We start from the raw sequence: 24,641 nt of genomic DNA on the forward strand, positions 1-24,641 counted from the left end.
CCTACAAGGCCTTAGTGAAATAGAACAGTTGAAATAAACGGGCAGATTACAATTGGAATGGAGTCGATGATTGAGCTCAAAAAAAAAAAAATTTTAGACCTATATGACACTTGGCCGCTGAAACAGGGGCTATTCCCACACTACTGAGGTGATGTCTTTTAAGTCTTCAACCTGGAGATAGTAATTTACCAAATTACAGAATGAAAAACAGCAATAAACGCAGTCATTTCAAACCAAGATGAAGGGGAGCTCGAGAGAGTACATCGCTCTCTATCCCCGATTTTCAGTTAAAGATTTTATGAAGTATTACATTAGCCGGCAGGAAGTTACATTTTTAGGAAAATTAGGTTACATAGATAATGTTTCGGACCTTTCCCTCAGGCTAAACTGCGGATCTAGCAAGAAATAAAGATGTTATGGGCCATTACCTTGTCGGTGTACTGCTGCCTGCTGAATGAGGTGCCTCCCGCCTCCTGCTTGACACACACACTAGGTTAGATGACGATCAATTGACCAAAATACGAGAAAACCCGCAGTTTATAAACCCTCGGGGAAAGTTCGAAACCTTTCACGAATAAACCAGCCACACCCTCTCAATTTATTGGTAAGTTTGAAAGTTACACTCAAAATCGAAGAAGAAGAAGAAGAAGAAGAAGAAGAAGAAGAAGAGGAAGAAGACTGCGATTGGTAGAAAATTAATTACAGAAATTCTTGATTGGTCGAATTCAAAACTGGCTCAAAGGAAAGATCAATATTACCAACCCAAAAATAAATGAACATCAATTAGTAAAAAAAAACTTATGAATACCAAACTTCTTCAAATCAAAGGTTCTTTCACTTCGCACCAGGGTGCATGATCATAGTTTTTTTGTAGTGACATCTATGGAAGAAAGTCCAAACTTTTTGATGAAGGGCAAACAAAACAAGTAGAAATTCACACAGTACAGGAAACTTCACAATAACAAAATTACATCAGATTTCTGTGGTGACATCTTCTTAGTAAATTTATAAGTTGGTCTAGTTCCAAGTTCACGGTTCCTCCAGTAGAGGAGTTCTTTTAGGCGCAAGATTTAAATGTGCGGCGTAGAGGTGTACCTCCCGGTATAATTATTATTATTATTAATATTATTATTATTATTATTATTATTATTATTATTGTTGTTGTTGTTGTTGTTATTATTCAAGGTAGTAGTATTTGCAGTGCTATTGCCTATAAATTCACGGATTACTGGGGAATTAGCAATGCCATGCTCTGAAATTACTCGGACTGATGTAGATTAAACCGAATGATTACAGTTATAATTGAGTTATAATTCAGTGAATTAATTGAAGATATTGAGTGAACTCTAACACTGTTTCGAAGTAGACTTACTGCCATATTCTATCTTCACTCTGATTTACGAATTCTGCTAACACCTTGTCTGAAATAGTACCTGCTTTCTTGAGGAATTCAATAATATGTAACCTTCGATGATGATGATGATGATGCTTGTCGTTTTAAGGGGCCTAACATCGAGGTCATCGGCCCAATCCGTAACCTTCGAAGCTTGCTCTAATAGATATGGTACATAGTTATCGTTGCAGAATTACATTTACTAATTAACAGGTTGTATTGTTTTAGGTTATTACGTAAAGAATCTTTAATCCGCATTTCATTCCGGTAACTGCGTATGATCTGGAAGTTACAAAGCATTTCGTGGTAAAACCTGTCAGACCAACAAAGGATAAGGTTGTAAATTTTATGTAGTAGAATTAAATGGCCTTGTGAGATCCTCGATATACAAATACTGTAAGATAATAGTTGAAAAAACAAGGCGCCTCCCGGGCTTAGTGGCTTAGATAGTTGAGCGTTGGTTTCCGGGCTCAAAATTAAACATAGATTAACAGTCAAACCTTCTAATAAGAGTAACATATACATATGTACGTGATTTTGTGTAACCTCATCTGCTGACAGTGTAGTTGTAACATGCTGTTATAGAATTGTCTATTGCGTGCCGCATGGTTTTGCTATTTCTGTTCACCTCGCAGGCGGTACACTTCGACTGCTGGTGCAATATGAGAGAACCAAAATGGTGACTAGTGTTCACGTCCTTATTTGTAGACGGTGCGACCAATATTATGTCTTTTAAATCTTCATCCTGGAGGCTGGTTGGATCCTCAAATAACACAATAAGTGTATGCGATTGTAGGGAACCCGCGAAAACCGATGACGGTTCCGTAATGAGGCATACTAGGCAGGGTGAGGAGTGAGGTAGTTTGTCACTACTTTCCTCACAGAGCCAAAAAGTGATGTTGGTCCTATGAGTAGCGCCTTTCATAACATCCAGGTGCATTGACATTTTCCGAATATCATCAATTAGCACTACACATACCGCAGCAGCTATCGTAGTGATACAGCCCTAAATGAGACTGAGGCTGCAGTGGAAACTACATTTCGCTCTGAATTGTGCCGAAAGATTACTGCAACCATCAAGAACTAGCAACAAGGTGTTGGTGTTCCAAATATTGTCAGCCAGCGATGACGTAATATGCATAATTTAAAAAATAAAGCAGGATGCTACACTCTAATAAAGAGCAAAATGACCAGGTAAAGAAATTTGAGAACAGTACATGAGGTTCTGCGGATGGTTTCCTGTCCCCAGAATACACAATTGAATCCTCAACTGGTGAATCCTAGCGAGCATATTTTTCATGGAAATGTATACCTTAGATTTTAGCTTATCGTCCGGTGTTTAAATAAGTCATGGTTCTGTGTATGGTATAAACTCGGGACATGGACTGAGTTAACTAAGCGGTTTGCGGCACATAGCAGTGAGATAGGAGTTAGTGGCTTCAAACCCCACTGTTGGCAGCCCTGAAGAGGTCTTTCCGTGGTCTCCCATTTTCACGCCAGGAAAATGCTGGAGCCGCAACTTAATTAAGGCGACGGTCACTTCCTTCCCAGTCCTAGCCGTTTATCATCCCATCATCGCCACCATAAGGCCTGTCGTTTTTCCGTGCGATGTGAAACAAGTAACTAACCCCACGGCACTACAGCCCTTGAAGGGCCTCAGCCTACCAAGCGACCGCTGCTCAGCCCGAAAGCCTGCAGCAGATTACAAGGCGTCATATGGTCAGCACGACGAATCTTCTCGCCGTTATTCTTGGCTTTTTAGACCGGGGATGTAAAACAATTCAACCATTTAAAATCTCATGAGGTTTTCCTTGATCTTGACAGTCCGAACTTGCACTCCATTTCAATGTATAAATAATAACTAACAGCAAAATGAACACGACAGTCAAATGTATTGATGATCAAAAATACTAGATTTGGTAACCCATGTTCTTAAATCAATGTTTTTAAAAAGTCTGTAAAGCTTTATCTTTGCACCCAACAGTTTGAGTTAAATTAGGCACCTTGAAAAATGGAGATGTAGTAACACTTCCATACATTTGGACTGTATCAAAATTACCTTTCATCTATGATAAAAGAGTGAAGAGCAATCATTTCAGGTGACCAGTCGGTCACTCACCTAGCAAAGCATTTATTATCAGAAATACATTGCTATATGTCAAAAAGTTACCGAATATTTGTAACCTACCATCTGAATAAAATAATTTTTCAATGTTATACTACTCTCTGGGCTAGTGATGGACTAAATCTGTTTCCATACAGTATTTATCTATACTAATATTATAAAGAGGAAAAATGTGTTTGTTTGTAACGAATAGGCTCAAAAACTGCTGAAACGATTTTAAAAATTACTTCACCTATACAAAGCAACATTGCCAGTGAGTAACATGGGCTATATTTTATTTTCAAAACAATTTGAGGTGGGGGGCCACGGGGGAAGAGATAAAAAAATAATAGGCTAATATAGGCAAAATATCGAATTTGTCATATAAGGGCGAGACAAAGCTCAATTTTATCCTCTGGACGCAAAGAACAAAACTCGGTAAGCCCTACGGGCCCGAGAACAATGTTTTAAGGCCCTAAAACCAACCGTTACGGAGATATTTGCACCACACTTCCCCTGCTCTAGGAATCGGATAAAGTAATGAACTGTCGTAACCATGGCAACGTCAGCTCTAAGATTCTACAGCAGCGAAATTATCTACAATAAATCACAAAAACCTAACATGTTACAGACATGAAAATTGATATTTTTAATCCCCGTTAAAAACAAAAGAACACACAAATTCCTTTTCAGAAAATCCACTTAAGGGAGGGGGGGGGGGGTGAAAAGAAGTGAGGAAGGAGTTGAATTATTTATATGAGGTTACATAAATCTAAAAAAAAAAAAAAATGAAGATGTTACAGACTTTAAAATTGGTACTTGGAATCTCCTTTAAAAATGAACACACTCTTTTTGGAAAATCCACATAAGGGGTGAAAAGAATAAAAAAGCGGGTGAATTTTTAAAATGAGTATCTTCTTCTTCTATCATTTTACCCACACCTGTGGGGTTGCGGGTGCGAACTGTGTCGCACATGTGGATTTGAGCCTGTTTTACGGCTGGATGCCCTTCCCCACGGCAACCGTATGTGTAGGGATGTAATCTATACTTCTATACTAATATTATAAAGAGGAAAAATGTGTATATTTGTTTGTAACGGATAGACTCAAAAACTACTGAACCGATTTTAAAAATGACTTCACCTATAGAGAGCTACATTGCCAGTGAGTATCATGGGATGTATTTTATTTTCAAAACAATTCGATGGGGGGGGGGGCGACGAGGGAGATATAAAAACATTAAAATAATAGGCTAATATAGGCGAAATCGAATTTGTCGTACAAGGGCGAGACAAAGCTCATTTTAAGCACCTTGACGCAAAGAACAAAACTCGGTAAACCCTTCGGGCCCGAAAACCATGTTTTAAGGCCGTAAAACCAACCGTTATGGAGATATTGGAACCACACTACCCCTGCTCTAGGAATCGGATAAAGAAACGAACGGCCGTAACCATGGCAACGTCAGCTCCAGGATTCTACAGCAGCTAGATTATGCATGTACGTTTGGGCATAGCTGCCAACCAAAATTTATACACAACACTGTTGTGTAAGACGCTCATAGCACTCCTTTCGGCGGGGATGGAACGGGAGTGAAGTATGAAAATAATAGTCCCGGAGATCTCCGTAGTACAGCGACCAGCGGTTGCCGACGGGTCTCCGTTTTTACGTACTGGCTTAGGTTTTAGCATTTTGCGGTCTGTTACCTATAGTTTAATGTATTTTCTATCAAATCATGGAGTAGTAGGATCACTGATGTTATTAGTTCCGATATTTTGGTTCACTTTTACGATCATTGTAATCATGAAAACAACCTATATACTGTACACAATTGTCTTGAAATGACTTGAAAAAGTTTCTCAACATTTATACTCAGATTCATTATATGATGTGTGACATTAGTGACAAGCTCTGAGATTTATAATTCTCGATAATTATAGTAGTTTCTTTTATGCATTGCATATTTCCTTGATCATTTGTAATAGTTACGAAATGTCAGATCAAACAAATACATTCAATAATTCCTGTGATTTTAATAATATTTATATTTGTGGTACTATCTAGCGGAAGTATACCTACACTAAACCTGCAGCTTGGTGAAGGGAGCAGGTATATCTAGGTGGGAATGAAGGAAAAACATGGTAGCAAAATATTTTAGAGGTCGACGATAATTAGGAACTAATATTTAAATGCCCCCATGAAGAAAAGAAGAAGAAGATACACTATAATTCCAAACATGACAAATAATTTCTACGTACTTAAGTAAACACACCAGTGATATAAATATCTAATGAAGTCAGTCACACCGATATTATGAGTAACTAAAGCCAGTTTCTGATAACGCGTACGAAGAACGGGTACTTCTGCTAGTAATTATATAATGTCATTACGAAATAATGTATTATGACTCGTGACAATATAATAGATACTTTCCTCTTTTGTCTGTTCAACGTAAAATAAAAAGATTAATTCGATCAAAATAAGTTTTTACATCATTCAATTATTGAAACTAATTCTAAAATATTATACAATGCTTGAAATTGAAATTCTCCACAATATCCTAATTACTTCTGCCTTCAAAACGAAAATAATGTTATCCTTCAAGTAACTTTCACTTTATTCGTAATAATAATGAAATTGCCTCTCTTCTGAGAGGTATAATTAATTTCATGTGGCTATTTCTAGCCGGCTGCAGCCCTTGTAAGGCAGACCCTCTGATGAGGGTGGGCGGCATCTGCCATGTGTAGGCAACTGCGTGTTATTGTGATGCAGGATAATGTTATGTGTGGTGTGTGAGTTGCAGGGATGGTGGGGACAGCACAAACACCCAGTCCCCTAGCCAAGGGAATTAACCAATCAAGGTTAAAATCTCCGACCCGGCCGGGAATCGAACCCAGGACCCGCTGCACCAAAGGCCAGCACGCTAACCATTTAGCCATGGAACCGAACTCTTCTGAGAGGTGCAGAAACCTGACTTACTTCATATTACTTCGATTTTCTATTCTTCCAATTCTTATCCCAAAGGTCTCTTTCCGTTCATGGCAAGGGGGATCCTAAGGTTGCATTGTTTTTCGCGTACTGATTAACTAGGAAAACGCTACAACCATTGGTTTCTCTGCATTCTTAAAATATCCTGAACACTCTTAAATACCAAGATTCATAAGCTTTTATCTTGCTTCATTCATATTTCTGTGAATGGAACTTTTCATTCTAGTTTAGGTGCGTTTCTCTTCTTCGTCTAGCAGTACTACTCCAGTGTACACACTTCTTCAGATGTTATGAATACTTCGGTTTTACGATATGTTTTTCTAGCAACGGGAAGTCCATGTGGCTGTCGAGGAGTTTGTTTTCACTCTCCTGCTGTTAAAACTGTTGGTTTTGCGAACTGTGGTGCAGTTTTTACTCATCAGAGCTCTGTTATGTTTTTATTGTTATGCGTTGTGCTAAGAAAACACTTGATTGTAACGAACACTAACAACTAGCAAAACTTTCTTTCATCTCCATTCTGGGAAAGTTAAAGAAAATATCATTGTCTTCCCCTTACCCTAGGAAAATGTCATTTTATTATGGCTGAGCAACTATCAAAGCTACTTCAAAAATATTTTCACGATTAACATATATTCTGTAGATCGAATGCCTACATGCGAGGACAAATGCATTTCATTCTTTGATTATTAATATGATTCGAATTTTGAAATATATTTAGAATATTTTCTGGAAACTTGTCTCCTCACCCTGCAACTTCTTAGGCGCCCTTTGATCTGGGATGAGAGTAGAGTGTTGAACACTGCCCTCTACAGTTCCTGGTATATGTCTTGTACATAAAGAACGGCGCAATGCTGAAAATCACAGAATTTTACGTGATGGATATATACTGTAAACCTTGGTAGAGGAAAAAGGATACTTTGGTAACACAGCAGAAGTTCACCTACCGAGATCGATAGCTACAGTCGCTTAAGTGCGGCCAGTATCCAGTAATCGGGAGATAGTGGGCTCGAACCCCACTGTCGGCAGCCCTGAAGATGGTTTTCCGTGGTTTCCCATTTTCACACCAGGCAAACGTCGGGGCTGTACCTTAATTAAGGCACGGCCGCTTCCTTCTACTTCATAGGCCGTTCCTATCCCATCGTCGTCATAACACCTATCTGTGTCGGTGCGACGTAAAGCAAATAGCAAAATAAGTTCACCTTTTCAACCATTTAAATGGTCCTTGTAAATCATAGCTGTCTGATTTCTCGAACAGGTCATGAGTATTCTCTACGTAAAATGATGGCTTGAGCGCGAGGAAGACGGCTTGGTATAATATTAATAATAGAAATGATAATGCTGATAAGAAGAAGAAGAAGAAGAAGGAGAGTATGGTTTCCATTGTGTTAATTTCAGAAGCTCATTACTGAGCAGGAGATTTACGAAGATGTAAATATTCGTTAAGCAGCCATGGGGCATGCACATTGGACTTGGACTCAAATTGCACATTGGACTCACACTCGATTAGTGCTCTCAAGCCGGTTTAGGCCACGTGGACATTTAGCAACATCGCCTCGCAAAACCCACCTCCGAAGGGATCTGGTTGGCTAACTTGAGCACCTGATAAAATGACAAGCGGCGCGAGATATCGAAGTATATTTTTAATTATTTATCATTATGACCAACTCTCCAACACTCATTCCCGGTTCACGAAAACTGTCCGTGGTGAGCGAGCTGGTGAGGGAAGTGGCGTGCGGGGGTTGATTAGGTAGTCGAAAAATGGGCTAAGAAGCAAAACAGCATTTATACTTTAAATCCTGTGGAAAACACAGTTAAAATGTACATTTATTTAACAACAAAACAGGTCTATGACACTTAGTCATACAAATGCTAATTTAGTAAGAAATACGGTAATTTAAATGTGCATTTCTCACTGAATTTTATTTTATTATTTATTTTGAAGAACGCGATGGACCTGGTTCATCTGTTCACCCTCTTTTTCAATTTATGTAACATAATCTACTGAATAGGATTGTGTATTGATTATATAGAGTTAGGTAGGTGAAGTATGCATAAGTATGTGTAGCATAAGATATTTTTAAACGCAGTGAAACCAGTCTCTGCCCTGTCTTACAGATATACACGTAGATAATTTCGCTGCACTGCACTGCACTAGTTCACAGGCCACTTACGACTAGAACGGGAAGCTCTCTGACCGCTGGGGTGTTTCGCGATATATCTTATGTGTGGTTTCGTACTCCACTGATTGTAGAATATATCTGAACTGTACAATTCCAAATAATTACTCATTTTGTAAAGAAAATTCCTTATTGTACTCATAAGATTAATTCGTTCCTTAAAATATTATATTTCTGTTTCTTTTGTTGCAGGTGAGTCGCTCTTTCACTAGTAAGTACGTAATGAGAAACGGTGAGTTGAATCATCATTCTTTCCATGAAAATGCTTTAATGCCTTTAATGTTAATAAAGCGAATATGAAACTAACATTTTTTTCTTACTGTGACATCTTTCGAAATATTATCTTCCAGTTTCGTGCTAAGAATTTTTCTCTTTCTTATTTATGATTCTTGAAAATATCAACCATCGCAAACGCTAAAAACCCTTGAAGACGTCTTTAGGAAACGTGGGGACGTCTGCCTGAACTGAAAGTGTGGCGCCTTGTCAGAAGCATGAGCAAGCGTTGTGAAGCTATTATTCATGCGAGGGGAGGTTATACTCCTAATTGAGGTGCTTTATTACCACGCTACCATTTAACTCTTGATTTACCTTAAGACAATTATCTTCCATTTAGGACACTTATCCAGTATTCGGGAGATCGTGGATTCAAACCCCACTGTCGGCAGCCCTGAAGATGGTTTTCCATTTTTTCCCATTTTCACACCAAACAAATGCTGGGGCTGTACTTTAATTAAGGCTACGGCCGCTTCCTTCCAACTCCTAGCCCCTTCCTGCCTCATCGTCGCCATAAGACCTATCTGTACCGGTGCGACGTAAAGCAAATAACATTTAAGACAGAAAACATCATGAAATTTGATTAATACGATTCTTTCATATAACCCTCATGATTTTTTCGCAAAAGAGAAAGAATTCACATTTATGACAGTTTACTAGATCGAAATTACTTTTGCATGTCATAACTAAGAAAATTACATTTCTTAAGTAGTGCGACTTTTTTTTGCGAGAGTGCGATATTTCCAGATAATTAGTTGGACAAATGCTAGATACAAAATCTGAAGGTGTTCCGAACATCCTGTGCCTTCCCCATGTTATATTTGGACAAACTACACTCTTCCTTTTCATTCATGATTTACTCTTTTTAATCATCAATCTTCTATGTTGGCGCTATCGGCTATCTTCCTCCTTCACGTTATTGTCGCCTATACTTCATTTCGTATCTGAACTCGCTCTAGACACGCACACTAATAACCTAAAGGATTTGATTAATACGCATATTTAATTTTGAGGAGTGAACGTTCCATTTTACTACTAAAAATGCTTAATTCCGTATCCTGAAGGGGTACGGCGGGCCTCCAAAAGGATACTCCCTCTCTCTCAGGCAAAGGATATTTCAGCGGTGTTTTGGGAAGCGGAGAAGGTGGGTGGAGGATGGTTTATAAAATCATTTGTCCCGGCATTTTCCTTAATGCAGGAGAATTAAAAACCATTCTCAGGATAGCGGACGGTGAGGACCAGCCCCCTCCACTTCCCGAATGCAGAGCTGTTGAACCCACTCTGTTCGGTGATGTTCCTCTTATTACTCAGTGAGGCCTTTTTGGCTACACCTGTTCACACTTACTTTGAGTGCTACAGATTAGTCTTCAACAGCCTATGTGGATCAGTCGTAGAATGTCGTCCTCCGGATCCCAAGATCTTGGGTTTAAATCCGGCCGGGAACATCGGATGTTTGAAGGGCGAAGGAAACTTCATTCTGTGCACCATGCCTTACGATGCTGACTTGAGAAATGACTATGGTGACATATTTTGGTGTTTATTCATATTTATCTAATCCGTTTACCGTCTAGGGTTGGTTCTTCCCCAGAACTGAGCGAGGGATCCCACCTCTACGACCTAAAGGGTAGTGTTCTGGAGGGTAAGACACTTGGTCGGGGGATACAACTTTGGAGGACGACTAATACCTCGCCCAGGCGGCCTCACCTTCTATGCTGAAGAGGAGCCTTGTGAGGGATTGGAAGGATGCAAGGAATGGGCAAGGAACGGGGAAGGAAGAGGCTTAAGTTAGGTACTATCACGGCATTCGCCTGGACGAGAATGGCTGAGGAGGGAATCGAACCCCCCTCTACTCAGTTGAGCTCTTGAGGGTGAGCTGAACACGTTCCAGCCGTCGTACCACTTTTCAAATTTCGTGGCAGAGCTGGGATTCAACCCGGCCCTCCGGGGATGGCAGCTAATCACACTAAGCACTACAGCACGAAGGCAAACATTTTGGTGTTTATCGGATAAAATTAAAATTCAGCCACAGATCGCCCAACAGAGCCGTTTCTATGTAAAGACACTCAATATTGACATGCAGGCAGCCTACATGACAGCAAATCAAAATACTTACATGCGATAGCTGGGGCAATTCAGTTTTTATGATTGGTATTCAAGTACAGGTAAGGTATCAAGCTTAAAACTGTGAAAGAAAATACTATTTTCCACATCATATTCAAAGACGAAGAGAGACGACCAATTCGAGGAAATCCGCAGTTAAGAATCATTATACAAAAATTGTAGTTTATTGTATTGAAATAATTGGTCCTGCTGGATTACGAGAGACCGCTAGGAGTGCCAGTGGCTTGGTTAGGGCTGGATTACACCGCCCAGAGCTTTCTGTATACTCTCAAGTTATTTTTAGATCGGTTGCCTTCTCGTTCCAGACGAACGCGAGACAAAGTGGCCCAGGGATATCCGCTGTACATTCACGTTGTTAAATTATTCCTTACCAAACCCTGGCACAATAATTACAAAGGTAACTGCACAGTTGGTATCATTTTCCACACAGTGACTCCCGTACAAGGAGAAAGCTGAAATGTAAATGAGTAATAATATTGAGTAACGTTACCGTATCTAAACTCAGTACGGATTCCCCAAGGACATTTCAATGCAAGTTCTGCTGCACATATAGTACGGTAGTTCAAATATATCGTCCAATAAATTCAGCGTGTTATTATTAATTCTTTCTTATTTGTGCTTCTGACGCGGCAAGGAAACGAGGTAGCAGAGGTTATTCAAACTTAATGCAAATAAGGTGATGATTATCACATGGTTTAGAGGTCGACCAAATTGTTAAATATATACGATAATCAGTCTGAGTAACTCAGGCGTAGAGCATCTGAGCCTAAATTATCGGGTTCGTTCCTAGCTCAGTTCATTGGTATTTGAAAGAACTAGATCAGAACAGCCTCATGACAGTAAATTCACCACCACGAAGAACAACTCCTCCCGGGCAAAATTTAAGAACCTCCGCGTCTCCAACAACCATAAAAATACCTAGTTATTGGGACGTAAAACAAATAGTAGTAGTATTGGTTGGTTGGTTGGTTGGTTGGTTGGTTGGTTGGTTGGTTGGTTGGTTGGTTGGTTGGTTGGTTGGTTGGTTGGTTGGTTGGTTGGTTGGTTGGTTGGTTGGTTGGTTGGTTGGTTGGTTGGTTGGTTGGTTGGTTGGTTGGTTGGTTGGTTGGTTGGTTGGTTGGTTGGTTGGTTGGTTGGTTGGTTGGTTGGTTGGTTGGTTGGTTGGTTGGTTGGTTGGTTGGTTGGTTGGTTGGTTGGTTGGTTGGTTGGTTGGTTGGTTGGTTGGTTGGTTGGTTGGTTGGTTGGTTGGTTGGTTGGTTGGTTGGTTGGTTGGTTGGTTGGTTGGTTGGTTGGTTGGTTGGTTGGTTGGTTGGTTGGTTGGTTGGTTGGTTGGTTGGTTGGTTGGTTGGTTGGTTGGTTGGTTGGTTGGTTGGTTGGTTGGTTGGTTGGTTGGTTGGTTGGTTGGTTGGTTGGTTGGTTGGTTGGTTGGTTGGTTGGTTGGTTGGTTGGTTGGTTGGTTGGTTGGTTGGTTGGTTGGTTGGTTGGTTGGTTGGTTGGTTGGTTGGTTGGTTGGTTGGTTGGTTGGTTGGTTGGTTGGTTGGTTGGTTGGTTGGTTGGTTGGTTGGTTGGTTGGTTGGTTGGTTGGTTGGTTGGTTGGTTGGTTGGTTGGTTGGTTGGTTGGTTGGTTGGTTGGTTGGTTGGTTGGTTGGTTGGTTGGTTGGTTGGTTGGTTGGTTGGTTGGTTGGTTGGTTGGTTGGTTGGTTGGTTGGTTGGTTGGTTGGTTGGTTGGTTGGTTGGTTGGTTGGTTGGTTGGTTGGTTGGTTGGTTGGTTGGTTGGTTGGTTGGTTGGTTGGTTGGTTGGTTGGTTGGTTGGTTGGTTGGTTGGTTGGTTGGTTGGTTGGTTGGTTGGTTGGTTGGTTGGTTGGTTGGTTGGTTGGTTGGTTGGTTGGTTGGTTGGTTGGTTGGTTGGTTGGTTGGTTGGTTGGTTGGTTGGTTGGTTGGTTGGTTGTCATAGAATGCCCGAAAGTTACAGAAGTGCCATAATGGAGAATTTAAGAGTAAGAAAGTTTCCAGTTGCTTTTCTCGCTGAGCCATTTACTGTTAACACAAGGCAGTCTGCCAAGCTCACGCAAGAGGGCACTGCAAGCGACACCACGCACCATATGTTCACACCATTCGTCACGGGGACTGGCTGCGTGAGAAATAACATTGTTAACATCGTTTAAACTCCAGTCGTTCATATGGTCCATATTGCCAAATCCAACGACCTTTCGTATTGTCTGTCGGAAAACGTCAGGACACAAGTTTCACATATTAACCAATGCCGCTGAGCTATAGTTCAAGAAGGCACTGTCTTCAAATTTGATTGAGAACACAAGTATATCACCTATTTTAATATTCGAAGGATAAATCATTATCGATCACCATGAATGAAAACCTACAACCTATTTTCCAGTCAATGGCCGGGCCAGGGATGGGATGAATAAAGTCCCCAACTTGCGGCGAGGAAAGGACTTGTGCCGGCTGCCGAGGCCTGTCGCATTCCTGAGGGCAATGATTACTGACTGACAGATGAAATGAAATGATGGTGGTGAGTGTTGCTGGAATGAAGAATGACAAGGAAAACCGGAGTTCCCGGAGAAAAACCTGTCCCGCCTCCCCTTTGTCCAGCACAAATCTCACATGGAGTGACCGGATTTGAACCACGGTATCCAGCGGTGAGTGGCCGGCGCGCTGCCCCCGAGCCACGGAGGCTTTCATTATCGATCACCATGCGATTGATAATTTCATTGTAGGAAGAAAAATACTCCCGTAAGTTTGTTACCAATGAACTGAGATGCTGTTTCAAATTCCATTGGCATGGGGCGGCAATTCATTCCGCCGGGTGAGTAGGCTGTGCGGTTAGGGGCGCGCAGCTTGCATCCGGGAGATATTGGGTTCGAATCCCACTGTCGGCAGCCCTTAAGACGGATTCCTGTGGTTTCCCCACTTTCACACCAAGCAAATGCTGGGGCTGTAGCTTAATTAAGGCCACGGCCGTTTCCTTCCCATTCCTAAGACTTTCCTGTCCCATCGTCGCCACAAGACCTATCTATGTCGGTGCGACGTAATGCAACTAGAAAAAAAACACTGTCGGCAGGCCTGAATATAGTTTTCCGTGGTTTCCTATTTTCAAACCAGGCTGTAGCCTACCTCAATTAAGGCAGCGATCGGTTTATTTTTAATTATAACCCTGGGTTATCCCATCTTAGCCGAAAGAAGTACCTGTGTCGTTGCGACGCTAAACCAATAGCAAAAAATATTCCGATTTACACACCGGCGTGACTGCATGCAGTTTCTTTATGACAGCCTCTATTTTACCTTATGATAATTTCGTGTGGCTATTTCTAGCCGAGAGCAGACCCTCCGATGAGGGTGGGTGGCATCTGCCATGTGTAGGTAACTGCGTGTTATTGTGGTGGAGGATAGTGTTATGTGTGGTGTGTGAGTTGCAGGTATGTTGGGGACAGCACAAACACCCAGCCCCCGAGCCACTGGAATTAACCAATGAAGGTTAAAATCCCCGACCCGGCCGGGAGTCGAACCCGGGACCCTCTGAACCGAAGGCCAGTACGCTGACCATTCAGCCAACGAGTCGGACTATTTTACCTTATATGATGAAGAATGTCGGATTAGGCCCTGAAGACTAGAAGTTAGCTAAGCTAAATCAGTATTCTTAGCGAACCCCTTTCGTCGTTCCTACGGACCCATAGGGGCCTGAAAACAACGGGTTGATTTTAAATGCTCTGGAGCTGTGGTTGTGTAATAAACTTCTTTGAAAGTATAGTAACTTACGGGCCCTCTCCCCATAAAATTGAACTTTGCAGGCAATGAATATATTTTATTGAACATTGATCACCTCATACACAAAGTATAAATAGAGTAAATTATCTTTACCATAAATTATTTTTTCCAGTCTATATCATTCAAAAGTTAACGCCACTCTATACAAAAGTGGAATGCAACCATCGCGTAGAAATTGAAAAATAAAATAGATATTTAATTAGCTTTAAAGTTCATTTAATATGTTTTTGTTGTTTGAAATGGTAAGGAAATAAAAGCGTGCAATAGTCTTTGACAAATTAACACGCGTGTCATCTTTGACAGCCAATCAGTTTCGACGTTTAGTTTTCATAGCAACAAATGCTGACAACCCCGCTTCAAAAGGTATTTACTGGACTTTTACGGAACTCCTATGGGTCAGTGGACCGTATTAAGAATCTCTGCTCTAGAACGTGAATGAATGAGATCCTGTGTTATTAGACAGCTGTTCACTTGCCGATTGTTACATCACAGACGGCCGTATCTTGACTGCAGCCTGTACTTTGGACGCCCCTATTCTAGATCGTAGCATTCACGGTATTTTTTATCAGGTCAAATTTATAATAATTACGATTGAAGAGGTCAATTGTCCCCGTCAGCGTTATCATACAGAGGGAAGAAATAAGTTGGAACACTTTCCAGTACGGTAGAGGTCTAATTTCTCCAAGCTATCTTGCATATTACCGTTACTTGCCGTACTTAATTGCGCACAGTTAATGACGCGGGTATAGATTTCCCTGTTAGCAGCCTTAATGATGTAAACTGCTTGATTTATACCATGAGTTTGCTTATATACAGACAGTAAATTTGAGGTTTAACTAAGGTAATTTTATGGTTCCATTTAGCTAATATCTGCATCTTTTGTATGCGCTGCTACCTTCTCTCCGCTCCCTTTTTATGTAATGTAAGCAAAGTGCTTATATCGTCACAAAGTAAAAGCTAAGAATAAATTTTGTTTAAAGAGATCAGACTAAACAGGAAGATATTACAGAACGTAAGATATTACCGCCGGGTACAAATAAAACTTGGTATGATCCCTGGGGCTTTCAGCTACCTTTCTCGTGGACCATCCTCAGTGACTCAAAGGACAAAGCCCAAGGGCTGAGTCTAAGTTGTTTGTTTCGAACCGAACTCAATCCAGTGGTATTCGAAGAAATAGAAAACACTACTCTCGAGTCGGAAGGTGTACAGAACGCCTTCAGGACAAAATTCTGATACTTAGCTGGTACTGTTAACCGTAAAGGTAATTAATTGTAAGTTAAACCAATAACATTACTATTATCGCTATTATTATTATTATTATTATTATTATTATTATTATTATTATTATTATTTTACGCATGTAATAAATACGGGTCTCTGAAATGGACGCGTACAGCTTTCACTACTACTACTACTACTACTACTACTACTACTACTACTACTACTACTACTAGGCCTACTACTCGGCCGGAGTGATAACGCGGTACGGATATGGTCCCAAGCTCAGCATTCGGGAGGTCCATGCGTTGGGAAAAGAACGTTGACTGTCCTGAGAATGGTTTTCTGTGATTTACCATTTTCATTTGCAGGCAAATGCTGGTCAGTTTCAATTCATAGGCTACAGCGGATTCCTTCCACTTCCTTACCTAGTTTCATTCTCCATCATTTCATCTGCGTTAGTTCCTCAAATGAGGTTGCCGTCAGGAAGGGCATCCGGCCGTAAGAATATGGCATATCATTATATCTCGTCTCATCCTCGGGACCGTATAAAGAAGCGGAACTGACGGGTAGACTAATAATAATAATAATAATAATAATAATAATAATAATAATAATAATAATAATAATGGTTTGACCGGGCGAGTTGGCCGTGCGCGTAGAGGCGCGCGGCTGTGAGCTTGCATCCGGGAGATAGTAGGTTCGAATCCCACTATCGGCAGCCCTGAAAATGGTTTTCCGTGGTTTCCCATTTTCACACCAGGCAAATGCTGGGGCTGTACCTTAATTAAGGCCACGGCCGCTTCCTTCCAACTCCTAGGCCGTTCCTGTCCCATCGTCGCCATAAGACCTATCTGTGTCGGTGCGACGTAAAGCCCCTAGCAAAAAAAAATAAAAATAATGGTTTGCCGTCTAATTGAATGGGATTAATGCATTGTATGTCCTGACGAATAGAAACTATACCGCACTGACGCATAGTTTTGGACATGATTATATTTTACCGTGTGAAGATAAACCCAAACTACTAGAACGTCAGTTATTTTAAATGAGAATGCACTACGAGGAGACAGTAGGTTTTTGAATAAACAAGGCTTAGTGGATAAAATTCAACCTACTTATCTTGTTCTCTCCTTACTATCAGCTTTCTTATGTATTCCCCATCTTCATAATAACTAACGAAATATCTTATATTTATTGTCGAAAGGAATAATTCAATAAGTGCAATTAATGCTGTGAATTATCTTACAACGCGTTTGTTCCTTTGTCCTCTATGCATTGACAATGGACACAGTCAGCTGTGTTTACCAACATTATTGCTTCTGGTCGGTTTTCATTGCTATAATTCGTCAGTGCAATGGTTAGTCCTATTCCTTTTGTATATTGAGTTTTCATACCGAAGACTGGTTTGAATACTCAACAGTTCTATTATCACCTTCTGTAGATGGCCTAGGTGTCACTGAAGAGATGTACAAGAGAAATGAGTGGTGTGGTAGTTTCCCATTACTTTCCTCACTGAGGCAGAAATTGCTATTATATAACAGTGTGCCAGGACCACTGAAATGCATGCACCAACCGACCTTATGAGAAACATTTCCACGCCGTTTATAACTGGGGATGGCTACGTAAGGAATGTTTCTTTTTTTTTTACAATTGACTTTACGTCGCACCGACACAGATAGGTCTTATAGCAACGATGGGACAAGAAAGGTACAGCCTGAGCATTTGTCTGTTGTAAAAATGGGAAATCACGGAAATCCATCTTCAGGGCTGCCGACAGTCGGGGTTCGAACCCACAATCTCCATGATGTAAACTCACAGATATACCGGGCAAGTTGGCCGTGCGCGTAGAGACGCGCGGCTGTGAGCTTGCATCCGGGAGATAGTAGGTTCGAATCCCACTATCGGCAGCCCTGAAGATGGTTTTCCGTGGTTTCCCATTTTCACACCAGGCAAATGCTGGGGCTGTACCTTAATTAAGGCCACGGCCGTTTCCTTCCAACTCCTAGGCCTTTCCTATCACATCGTCGCCATAAGACCTATCTGTGTCGGTGCGACGTAAAGCCCCTAGCAAAAAAAAAAATACTCACAGATCCGCGCCCCTAATCGCTCGGCCAACTCGCCCGGTAGGAATGGTATTAATAGCATCGCTCATTATCTCAGTCACTTTAATATTCCGAAAGATTAAGATAGGTGAGCGAAAGTAAGAAATTTGTACTAAACCAATACTGGAAGAGGTAGCATAATACAAACACTAGATCCCACCGGTAACCTTTCACCACTATAAAAAAAGTTAACTCTCAATTCTGCTAAAAGGTGGTACTAGTGCATCAAGAACCTACATTGAAATTTTACTCAAAGCATATTGTTATATTTTACAAGCAAACAACATTGGTTAATATCACTTATTTAGCTCGAAAAATTCTAAAGGAAACTAAAATATGTAATATGATTTCTGAATGCCATTAATACTTGAGCAAAAACGTTGTTATAACCTTCCGGAAGTAACTATTTGTCCGAAGAATATATTAGGACGAAAAACCGTATCTCGTATGAACAATTAGAAACTAATTTGAATTCTGAAGAAATGACCGTGGGATCTTTTACTTCGTGATTGTTAGTTTATAACTGAGACAAGTTAATAAAAGCGCTGCTTTGATTGTGAAAGGAAGCGCCATGTATACGTTAAAGGTTCAAATATGCTTGCCGTACATTAATGTGAACACGTGACACATGGACATGTGTTACACAAGGGGAAAAGATTTTATAAACCATCGATGCTGATATCAAAATATTCTTATTAAAATTGTATTCTTAATGTTAACAACATTTATTAACGACGTAAAAATTAAGCAATTTACTCAATTGTGCCGAAAGTTGAAGGGCTAAACGGCCCTGAAAGGTGTCAAGTTATGAGTCTTGGATAGCTCTATCAAACTAAAAAAATACAAATTTCGATTATCACTTCACGTACAGTTCCAAGAACAGCCTAAAAATCGATTGTTTCTTTACTCGTTTTGTTTTGATTTTTATTCGAATCCTTTGTTTTTTGCTATTTGCTTTACGTCGCACCGACACGTATGTCTTACGGCGACGATGGGATAGGAAAGGCCTAGGAAATGGAAGGAAGCGGCCGTGGCCTTTATTAAGGTACAGCCCCGGCATTTGCCTGGTGTGAAAATGGGAAACCACGGGAAACCATCTTCAGGGCTGCCGACAGTGGGGCTCGAACCCACTATCTCCCTATTACTGGATACTGGCCGCACTTAAGCGACTGCAGCTCGGTATATTCGAATCCTAGCCAAATTAACTTATTTATACAATTCTTTCTGAAATGTGTTCCTTGGTTCAATCCCCTTATGCGTTCTTTTGAGTTTTTGAAAAATATCCATACCGAACGTAGTTATAAGGGCTTATGTAAAACTCTGCATTGACTCACAATATCCTCGTAGTGGTAGAAAAAGCAAACTGCCAATCTAATCGACCGGATAACATGATTGAGAATAATAATGTTATTGGCTTTACGAACCACCAGCTACTGTTTCGGTTTTCCGAGACGTCGAGGTGCCGGAATTTTGTCCCGCAGGCGTTCTTTTACGTGCCAGTAAATCTACCGACACGATGCTGACGTATTTGAGCACCTTCAAATACCACCTTACTGAGCCAGGATGGAACCTGTTGTATGTCCGGCGCTCTCTTCTCGCTCAGCCAGCCAGCTGCACGCGCGCCTGTGTATCATTCTGCTAGCTTCGACGCGCAGCTCTCAGTGCGCGTGCCTGACCATCGAGTGTACTATAAATAGGAGCTCCCTGTCTGCTCACTCCCCACTTGCCCCGGTGTCCAGCTCCAGAATACACCCTACGTCGAGCACGGAGGCTACTCCTCTTGAAAATGTGCTTCGACCAGGTGGACTGAATTTCTGGCAGTACGAGGTCTCACCTCTGGTCACCGCTCCCTTACCTGTTTCCACTGCCTATGTTCCGTAATTCTTTTACAAGCCATTTTCATTCCCTAACTTATGCAAGCTCCCTTAGTTTCGCTAGGTGGAATTTCTTCAATCAATTGAACTTGCTTTTTAGGAATTCAGGCACTTCAACAAACAAGGACTCTCAAAAACATTTATGTTAGTGTGCCAGATAGTTCTCGACTATCAACGTGTCAATTCACAAAGACTATCTTTTCAAGATAGAAGTGTATATAAAGACTGCAAACCTGTACATATTGTATAAAGACAGACTTTTCTCAAGATTCAATATTCCTTTTTGCTTCAAAATAAATTTCTGTTATTTGTGTAAATATCATAAAGTGAAGCAATAAAAGTTGTGTTCTGTAAACTTCAACCTTGGTTACAACAGAACCTGCCAAGTTGGGGTCAGAAAGCCAGTGCTTCAACCGTCTGAGCCACTCAGACCGGCACGATGATTAAGAAAATGATTGTTTCTTTTAGGAATGTAAAATAATGCATTCTCATTTATTTTATTTAAATTACCTAAATTCGTAGCTCATATCCCTAGGATGTTTTAAACACTGAGTTGCTTGCCTGAAGGACCAGAACTGTGGAATTTTTAAAATGTGGTTAAACGTTGAAACAAGTCTGGAAATACACATTTTCTCGCGGAGTGTGACCGATGTATGGTTAACTGATAAAACTGATGTTTTAAATTATAACTACACCTAAACAACATTGGATAAATCGTCGAAAACTGAAGGATAAGCCTGAAATTATGTAGTCATTGGTGATAGCAGGGATAGTTTCTGTGAAAGCACTAGTTACGAAATGCTGTCTGCATGAGACCATAGATGCCGAATAACTCACACCGTAGAGCCCACGTTGGCGGGTCAACCGCGGCTCTGTTCGACGTTATTTGACGTCCAATTTCGCCAGCCTCGTGTTGATCAGTTTATCGTCGCTTAAAATAACACCAGAAGCACAAAATTCTTAGCGTCTCCTAAGACCTTACATGCTTTATTATTCTGCCTACACAGTGTTTGAACCTCCGAATACAAAATATATATACATTTGTCCGCTAAACGGAAAATCATAGCTTTATGGATATATTTTTAGGTTTAGAAGGCGACAGATCGAGTACACATTCTTTGATTGTCCCCTCTTAGTAGCCTCTTACGACGTGCTGGGGTAGAAATCCCTTCACTCCAACCACAGAGAAGATAAAGAATTCCGATAAATCGAAAGAAATATGTAGCATCATAATCTACGTCCAAAATGTGGCAGATGATCTAGTACACAACTTTCCCGTGCTATGTCACAAGATAGCCTCGTTCTAGAGTCCGGAACGTATCGGCTGTTTGATTTCTTCTCACAGGAAATCGTTTGTCACGTAGATATTGTGACAGCATTGATTTCTGTCATGTTTCTCCATAGATAAGTGACATGTCAACGTACTCGTCATTGAAATACATCACGAGTGTAGAGTATTTTTCTTCACCTTATTCTCATTTCTGGACTTGTCTCCGTATTATTGACCTGGATTTGGCCCCGTTTCCTTGCCCGATGTCCATGCTGATGCCAATCCGATGTGGAGGTATTTATTCACTATTGCGTGTTTTTGAAGGGATTGCTAGTGTTGTATGTTGCGTGTATATGACAAGAAGGGTATTAATATGAACACAAACTCCCAGTTCCCGAGTCATAGAAACTAATATACGCAGTTTTAAATCCCAGCCTGGCCGGAAATAGAACCCGGAGTCCTAGTAATAGTAAATACATCCCTTCATATAGCATTAGGATCAAGGACATGCGAACCACTAGATTCTAGACAGCCCCCTCCTGTCACAATTCTCCAATCGTTGTAAAGAATTTTTTGTGTTTCAGAATCTGCTGCTATAGTCACTGGGAAGGCGCGTGTGTGTAAGTTCTTTTAATGTGGAATACTCGGCGCACTGCAGTCCGACTCCTTGGCTGAATGGTCAGCGTTGAGGTCTTCGGTTCATCGGATCCCGAGTACGATTTCCCGGTCGGTTCGGGGATTTTAATCACGTGTGAAAATCCTTCTGGTTCGGGGAATGGTTGTTTGTGTTTGTCCCAACACTTTCCTTTTTATATTCACACAACACACTACACTACCAACCACCACAGAAACACGCTATGGTGATAACATCCCTCCGCACACGGTTGGCACCAGGAAAGTTATTTGTCCATAAAACAGGGCCAAATCCATATGTGTAACGCAGTTCGCACCCGCACCCCTTAAGGCGTGGTAAAAGCGGTAGGAGAAGAAGAATATTATATTCGCTTCCACAAGACGGAATTGTAAACAAACTCTGTGTTGTGACCTTTTTCCATATGTATTGAACTCAGGCAGAATACATGCTTAACTTAACACTGTGCTTGGGTTTTAAAGGATCTGTTACACCACGGAATCGTTAGCCCTAACTTCAGTTCAACAAGAGTAACTCTAAAGCATATTAAAACGATCGTAGCTGCGAAAACCTGTGTGATAATTCAAGAAGTGTGCACTTATCCCAATAATAATAATAATAATAATAATAATAATAATAATAATAATAATAATAATAATAATAATAATAATAATAATTATTATTATTATTATTATTATTATTATATACGAAAAATTTCTTGGTCCCAACCTCTGTTTACAGAGTTCGGAGCAACTCAGAAATATACACCTACACCGAAAAGACATCAAGCGTAATCCGGAAAAGGAAGATACCTTTTTACACTCGCCACTTCAGATTGCCAGCAAAAAGAATCTGTAAACGTACGTTATCGTACTTCAGAGGTCTCAAAACGACTCCTCCGTGGATGGTGGAGGTCGATAAAGATATTTTAAAGTATGGAATCATAGAAACAGACATTCAACTCCGAGCACCACTTAAACGCAATCTTAGACAGGTTCATCAAGAAGAAGACCCAACTCGACTGAAGCATGTCCATTTTGATGCATGGAAGAAAGCACACTTCGAAAGGATGAACACATGGTGGGCCCGAAAGAAGAGAAACAGTTCAGATTACGCGGTCCTTAGTGGCCCTGACGATAAAAAAAAGAAATAATCGCATGCTTCCACCCCTGGTGTTCAGGCATTTTCATTTGACACATTCTGGCTGCTTCTCGTCAATTTCGACGTTGCCTTTTACTCTAGACCTACTGGATGGGAAAATAAACCGAAACTCTCTTTCACGTCTACGGCTAAGTTTTAATTTAATCTGTCGGGTGAAAACCAAATGTGTCACCAGAGATCTTTCATATGCCGAAATCGTACGACATGGAGTGGACGTTTCTTCGCCTTTCAAATATGCGACTAACTCTGCCAGATTTGAACCCGCTATCTTAGGATTCGGAGGTCAACACTCAACCAGTGATCCACGGAGGAAGCTTACTGGAGCTCATGAACAGATGCAGTACCATACCGACTGCGAACTTCCCCTGTGGGTGAGGGCAGTAGAATAACACCCACGGTATCTCCTGCCTGTCGTAAGAGGCGACTAAAAGGGGCCTAAGAGGCTCTGACATTTGGAGCGTGGGTTGGCGACCACGGGGGCCCTCCGCTGAGTCCTGGCATTGCTTCCACTTACTTGTGCCGGACTCCTCACTTTCATCTTTCCTATCAACCTCTCTTTGTCAACTCTTGTTCTTTTCCGACCCCGACGCTATTAGGTTTGCGAGGGCTAGTCTTTCATTTTCATGCCCTTCGTGGCCCTTGTCTTCCTTTGGCCGATATCTTCATTTTTCGAAGTGTCGGACCACTTCCATTTTCCCCTCTGATTAGTGTTATATAGAGGATGGTTGCCTAGTTGTACTTCCTCTTAAAACAATAGCCACCACCACCACCACCTCGACTGCGAACTTCCGCCTTTAAACAAGGTCTCATCGTAGCAAAGGCGACAATGGAATGCGTCACTGTGTGTATGAAACAATTCCTCGCAAGGACAGGTTCGAATACCAGGCAGTTATAACGCTTATGTTAACAAAATAAATATTTCCATGGCTGTTTGTAGAGTCACATAACCACTCGTTATCGAACAAAATGTACGTTTATTTGACTTTCACTAATGAATATGCTCTGTGTTGGACCTTTAATCGAATATAACATTAGTATAACATTTGCCTCGCCGAATTTCAGTATTTCTTTCTTTCTTTATTTCTTTCTTTCTTTCTTTATTTCTTTCTTTTTTCTTAATCCATTAACGTTCCAGGGTTGGGGAGGACCAGAACTTCGCCCAGGCTGCCTCGCCTGTTATGCTGAACAGGGCCCTTGTAGATGGGGGGGATGGGATTTTTTTAAATGTTATTTGATTTACGTCCCACTAACTACTTCTACGGTTTTCTGAGACGCCGAGGTGCCGAAATTTTGTCCCGCAGGAGTTCCTTTACGTGCCAGGAAATCTACCGACATGAGGCTAACGAATTTGAGCACCTTCAAAATACCACCGGAATGAGCCAGGATCGAACCTGCCAAGTTGGGGACAAAAGGGGGGGGGGAGATTGGAGGGGAAAAACTAGGACGAGGGAAGGAAGCAGCCGTGGCCTTTAGGTACCATACCGGTATTTGGTTGGAGGAGAAGAGGGAAACCACAAAACTCCACTTCGGGGATGGCTGAGGTGGGAATT

Source organism: Anabrus simplex, chromosome 5 (genome assembly GCF_040414725.1).
Source record: "Anabrus simplex isolate iqAnaSimp1 chromosome 5, ASM4041472v1, whole genome shotgun sequence".
Classification (NCBI taxonomy): Eukaryota; Metazoa; Arthropoda; class Insecta; order Orthoptera; family Tettigoniidae; genus Anabrus; species Anabrus simplex.